Below are 7,500 nucleotides of genomic sequence, written 5' to 3' on the forward strand. Positions count from 1 at the left end.
CATGTGATCAGGTGGGTAAAGTTATTGTCAGCTAACAGTTGTAATTCGGTCGCTGGGATGCAGTGTCACAAAAGCTTTTTGTTGTGTCAAAGAACTCCAATGGTGCACAGTTTCCGATCTCTGGGCTTACATTGTGCTTGAAAACATCCCCAGGACAGGCCAGGGGCTGTTCCCATCTCGGGGACAGAGGGAAACGACAGCTGGGATAGGCTGGGACACACAGACACCTCACTTTTCAAATGCATTTCTAGCATTCTATTGAGTTTTGCTGTCTTGGTAAAGCTAACGACAAGTAGCATGCAAACAGTGCACTTCCTGGTTCTCAAATGATCAAATGCTTTATAAGTAGATGCAGAAAGCATGCAGTGGTCTCATTTTGACAAAGGAGTTGCTATTATAACATATCTGTAAAAACCACATTTTGCGCAACTAGAAAAATCTGCAGCAAGACACGACAAGTAATCTCGTTCGTCTTTTTCTAGTAGTTTTTTATTTCATTTTTGTGTTTTGCCTGCAAGTTTGTTTACTTTTCCCAGTATTTTGCACATTTTTCAGGACCATTGTTTTATTTTATTTATTTATTAATCTATTGCTTTGTGGTGCTTTTGTGGAAAGTCTGTTTTTTGTTTCTGCCGCGGGGCCGAGCGTTCTGCTTTGTCTTGTCTCTGGTAAATGATGTCTTGGGTAAATTATGACATGAGGTGTTGACAGAGCAAACAACAGCATGGCGTCCTTCCCATGGTGTGTGTTGCCTGGGCCTGGAGGCTGTACACACGATACACAGGGAGTTCCCATGAGCACTTGCTGCAGCTAATTGCACGTTACCTATGTTAGGATTAGTCAAGTGAAAAAAAGAGCTGTTTATTTTGGGAAATACTTGTAATTTAGGCACGTAGGCAACATCCATCACAGTTAGTTGAAGGTGATAGCTGTAAATGCAGCAGTAAAAGCGTAAGCCTCCTCAGCCTCTTCACTGTAGGGCTGTTCATTACTGTACAAAAGAAACAAAAGATTGTGTACAAGGGCTGCTCGAAGCAATTACTTCTTTACTGTCAAAATTAACCTGTAAAGAACCTAATGTTTAGTGACACTTGAGCTTGTTTGCTTATGTAGATACGAAAAGTGGCTGTGCGCAGGTTTTGTGGAACAGAACGAGTGCACACATCGCTCTGACAGAAGGTAAAATCATTGCATTGATTTTAAACTCGATTACAATTATTACTTCAATCATTTCTGTTTTCAATCAACATTTGGGAGCTCATTTTTGCCCTTCAAAAACTGCAGTAAAGTCACTCGTTGAGTTACTAAGGCTTTTAAAACACAAAACTAGATTATAATGAGTAAATGCTTACTCTTACTTTGACAGTACATAAATAATAGTTTAAAAAAAAAATCAGGAATTCAATTAAAACACAAACAATTGTGAAAATGTGATCATATTTTCTTTTCATTTTCTAAAATAATAAACGTTTTCCATCATTATTCCAAAGAAGATTGTGAATATATCAGCTTAACATATCTGTTCTTCCTTTGTCACAAATTGGATAAACAAACTCAGACCTATAGCACGACATTGTTCAACAACTTCATGTAGCCAAAACTGAAAAGAAAAAAACACACATAGCATGCGCCTCATGTTTATTCCGAAGGCTTCATCTTGCAGTGCAGTGCATAGGCAGAGATTGCGTTGGCTTGGGCGGGCCCTTTCTCATATCTGGCTCATTTGAAGTGTTGATAGGCGCGCAGCCACAAAAAGCAGAGTTAATAAGCAATTTAGAGCTTTAAACCCCGTCCACGATGAAAGTTTAATGCCATCAACACAAATTCACTGTCACATAATCTACTCTTTTTAATCACGCGCCTCTGTCTGTGCACGGCTGACAGGAAAACAGGCCTAATCCCTCTGATTGACATCTCCGGATAAATTAGCTGCATGCACGGGACGAGCGCTGTAAAATATGTCAGGCAATTCATTAAGTGCATTCTTTTTTCCTCTGATTTGAATCCCTTTGCAGTGTCTGGTACGCACAGCGGTGTGGAGACAGGGAGGCGGGTGCGCAGAGGCAGAGGTCATTCACTGGTCACTTGTGTAATGTGTGTGTGTGTGTGTGTGTGTGTGTGTATGTGTGTATGTGTGTGTGTGTGTGTGTTTGTGTTGGATAAAAGATGGTAAAAGCCATGGTCAGTCTATAGTTCTTTTACTCTGTACTTCAATGACAATATCATTTAACAGAAGAAAAAGGGAAAACAATGTGGAAAAACTCAAGTAAACATTTATGTAAGGCAAAATGTATACCCTAAATACATTAAAGATGAGAATATTAGTGATAATCAGTGGAGTAATGTAGTGCCAAAGTATAAGTACTGTACTTAAGAAAACCCTGTACCTAACTTATGTCATTGTTACAGCAGATACTGATATTTCACTACAGCAGACACTGCTACTGTACTTTCTACTCCACTATAGGCTTTTTACTGGATTGAAATGTAGAAAATATTTTTCATATTGTGTGAGTTTTTTGGTTTGTATAGCACATTCATGACATTCACACACACACACACAACTTTTTCTGAAAAGTTTTAAGCTCAAGTGCAGACTTTGAACAAATAAAAACATAAACATTTAGTTCAGAAGAAAATTGCTATTGTCGACCAAAGGAAAAAAAAAATCTCAAAATCTATGTGAAATACTTAAAGAAAACGTTTACTTGAAGCTGGGATACTTGACCTTATTTTGTAAATGAGTGAACTTTTTGTTTTCCCCCAAAGACTGTATTATAAAAGCCCCATGTTGTGACAAAATTAGATCACTGCTTGCTGTCTGCTGCTAATAATAAAATATATTATTTCTTGTCAAGCATAAAGTAAGAGCCAAAAGCAGTGCTCTGATTGGCTGTGTTTGGTGGTCCACCCCAGCTTCACTTCACCGTCTGAAAAAGCTGTTCTAAAGTACTTTCAATTTACAACAATCAACAATGCCACCTAGAGATAAGCATGTACTGTATGTAGTCCTGAGGCATACTTACGTACTAGTCCAAAGTTAGTCAAATATGTCCAGTTCTAAATTGGTTACAAAAGTTCTAGTACAATTTTTTAAAAGTTAGTACGTCAGTTAGTACGTCAGTTAGTTAGTTAGTTAGTTAGTTAGTTAGTTGGTACGTCAGTTAGTTAGTTAGTTAGTTAGTTGGTACGTCAGTTAGTTAGTTAGTTAGTTAGTTGGTACGTCAGTTAGTTAGTTAGTTAGTTGGTACATCAGTTAGTTAGTTGGTACGTCAGTTAGTTAGTTAGTTGGTATGTCAGTTAGTTAGTTAGTTAGTTGGTACATCAGTTTGTTAGTTAGTTGGTACGTCAGTTAGTTAGTTAGTTAGTTATTTAGTTAGTTGGTACGTCAGTTAGTTAGTTAGTTAGTTAGTTGGTACATCAGTTAGTTAGTTGGTACGTCAGTTAGTTAGTTAGTTGGTATGTCAGTTAGTTAGTTAGTTAGTTGGTACATCAGTTTGTTAGTTAGTTGGTACGTCAGTTAGTTAGTTAGTTAGTTATTTAGTTAGTTGGTACGTCAGTTAGTTAGTTAGTTAGTTAGTTGGTACATCAGTTAGTTAGTTAGTTGGTACGTCAGTTAGTTAGTTAGTTAGTTAGTTGGTACGTCAGTTCTTGATTGTTGGTTCAGTTTGTGTCATACATTTTTTCGTAACAGCCTTTTTATCTGCTGCCAAACGTATGCTCTAAAGTCCTCCAGGAGGGTTACATTTCTGATCGCATGATGTATAATGCACTCCAAGGTCATGAGGTCATCCTTCTGCAGAACACTTCCCCTCAATCATCTCAACAGACTTTACAATCACATGTAGTTATTGAATTTTAAGAAAATGTATACGTTTTTTATTGCCGCATTGTTTTCTTAGAAAACTCCCCCTGGCTCAGATGGAACACTCCGATAGAGGACAGCAGACACTATCTCTCCTGAATCTCATAAACAGTTTATTCTGAGCGGGTGGCACAGAGGCTCAGGTATGTGCTGCCTGAGCAACCTCCTCTTTGTGTTTGGACATGTACAGGGACATGTACAGGGACATGTACAGGGACATGTACAGGGAATGTGCAGGGACATGTACAGGGACATGTACAGGGAATGTGCAGGGACATGTACAGAGACATGTACAGGGACATGTACAGGGACATGTACAGAGACATGTACAGGGACATGTGCAGGGACATGTACAGGGACATGTACAGGGAATGTGCAGGGACATGTACAGAGACATGTACAGGGACATGTACAGGGACATGTACAGAGACATGTACAGGGACATGTACAGGGACATGTACAGAGACATGTGCAGGGACATGTGCAGGGACATGTACAGGGACATGTGCAGGGACATGTGCAGGGACATGTACAGAGACATGTGCAGGGACATGTACAGAGACATGTACAGGGACATGTGCAGGGACATGTACAGAGACATGTGCAGGGACATGTGCAGGGACATGTACAGGGACATGTGCAGGGACATGTGCAGGGACATGTGCAGGGACATGTGCAGGGACATGTGCAGGGACATGTACAGGGACATGTGCAGGGACATGTACAGGGACATGTGCAGGGACATGTGCAGGGACATGTGCAGGGACATGTACAGGGACATGTACAGAGACATGTGCAGGGACATGTGCAGGGACATGTACAGGGACATGTGCAGGGACATGTACAGAGACATGTGCAGGGACATGTACAGGGACATGTGCAGGGACATGTACAGAGACATGTGCAGGGACATGTGCAGGGACATGTACAGGGACATGTGCAGGGACATGTGCAGGGACATGTACAGAGACATGTACATGTACAGAGACATGTACAGGGACATGTGCAGGGACATGTACAGGGACATGTACAGGGAATGTGCAGGGACATGTACAGAGACATGTACAGGGACATGTACAGGGACATGTACAGAGACATGTACAGGGAATGTGCAGGGACATGTACAGAGACATGTACATGTACAGAGACATGTACAGGGACATGTGCAGGGACATGTACAGGGAATGTGCAGGGACATGTACAGAGACATGTACATGTACAGAGACATGTACAGGGACATGTGCAGGGACATGTACAGAGACATGTGCAGGGACATGTGCAGGGACATGTACAGGGAATGTGCAGGGACATGTACAGAGACATGTACATGTACAGAGACATGTACAGGGACATGTGCAGGGACATGTACAGAGACATATGCAGGGACATGTGCAGGGACATGTACAGGGACATGTACAGGGACATGTACAGGGACATGTACAGAGACATGTGCAGGGACATGTGCAGGGACATGTACAGGGACATGTACAGGGACATGTACAGAGACATGTGCAGGGACATGTGCAGGGACATGTACAGGGACATGTACAGAGACATGTACAGAGACATGTGCAGGGACATGTACAGAGACATGTACAGAGACATGTACAGGGACATGTACAGAGACATGTACAGGGACATGTGCAGGGATATGTACAGGGACATGTACAGGGACATGTACAGAGACATGTGCAGGGACATGTGCAGGGACATGTACAGGGAATGTGCAGGGACATGTACAGAGACATGTACATGTACAGAGACATGTACAGGGACATGTGCAGGGACATGTACAGAGACATGTGCAGGGACATGTGCAGGGACATGTACAGGGACATGTACAGGGACATGTACAGAGACATGTGCAGGGACATGTCCAGGGACATGTACAGGGACATGTCCAGGGACATGTACAGAGACATGTGCAGGGACATGTGCAGGGACATGTTCAGGGACATGTACAGAGACATGTGCAGAGACATGTGCAGGGACATGTACAGAGACATGTACAGGGACATGTGCAGGGACATGTACAGGGACATGTGCAGGGACATGTGCAGGGACATGTGCAGGGACATGTGCAGGGACATGTACAGGGACATGTGCAGGGACATGTGCAGGGACATGTACAGGGACATGTGCAGGGACATGTACAGGGACATGTGCAGGGACATGTACAGGGACATGTGCAGGGACATGTGCAGGGACATGTACAGGGACATGTACAGAGACATGTGCAGGGACATGTGCAGGGACATGTACAGGGACATGTGCAGGGACATGTACAGAGACATGTGCAGGGACATGTACAGGGACATGTGCAGGGACATGTACAGAGACATGTGCAGGGACATGTACAGAGACATGTGCAGGGACATGTGCAGGGACATGTGCAGGGACATGTGCAGGGACATGTACAGAGACATGTGCAGGGACATGTACAGAGACATGTACAGGGACATGTGCAGGGACATGTACAGAGACATGTGCAGGGACATGTGCAGGGACATGTGCAGGGACATGTACAGGGACATGTGCAGGGACATGTGCAGGGACATGTACAGGGACATGTACAGAGACATGTGCAGGGACATGTGCAGGGACATGTACAGGGACATGTGCAGGGACATGTGCAGAGACATGTGCAGGGACATGTGCAGGGACATGTACAGGGACATGTGCAGGGACATGTACAGAGACATGTGCAGGGACATGTGCAGGGACATGTGCAGGGACATGTACAGGGACATGTGCAGGGACATGTACAGAGACATGTGCAGGGACATGTGCAGGGACATGTACAGGGACATGTACAGAGACATGTGCAGGGACACCTGAGATGGAGGCTTTGTTCTACATTACGGGTTCTTTTAGCTCCAGTTTTCCACCAGTTGTTTTTACTTTTTAAAGCTCCACATTCACGAATCTATTTTTTTGGCCAAATGTCTGATTTTTTTTGCAAATTGGCTGCAGTCTGAACCTGCAGCTCACATTCATCTGATTTGCTTGCTGAAATGCTATAGATCCACGCATTTTTTAAAATGTGAAAATACGGGAAGTAAACGGAGCCAAAGGTAACCACAGCAAGCAAGAAAGAGCCAAAACTGTAAGTGTTTTAAACTTTTTTTTTTTTTTTTGTAAAGTGTGACAAAGATAAATTATCAACTTTTTCCAATTTCAGACAAGAGATGAATCTGAATTAAAGGCTTGACAAATGGTGCTTCCTCCTTATGCCTTGCCTCATGATGTGAAACATCAGGTCACTTTAGGGCTGTTTGGTTCACACATGAATTTGCAATTTGAGCCGCCAAACAAAAGTGTGAAGTGATTGTTAAGACCTACAGTGTGAATCTAGTTTCACTTCCATCAATGACATGCACTTCTAGTATATATTTCTGTAACTAATTTAAATAAGAATATGGTTATTAGCCGATATATTTTCACCTTTTTTGCTTGTTTTTAGAGTTTATCTTTTAAAAACCTGTTGAGAACTCGGTGACTTGACTCCAGAGTTTATTCTGTATTGTAAAGCAATGGTGACATCCAGTGGAGAAACTGGTCAAATGGTCTAAAACGTCCTGTTTATAAAAAAAAAAAAAGAAAAAAGAAAGAAAGAAGAAAGCGTGGCATATTCT

The sequence above is a fragment of the Eucyclogobius newberryi genome, unplaced genomic scaffold, assembly GCF_026437365.1.
Source record: "Eucyclogobius newberryi isolate DKJ021-1_F unplaced genomic scaffold, fEucNew1.0.hap1 SCAF_3, whole genome shotgun sequence".
Taxonomy (NCBI): Eukaryota; Metazoa; Chordata; class Actinopteri; order Gobiiformes; family Gobiidae; genus Eucyclogobius; species Eucyclogobius newberryi.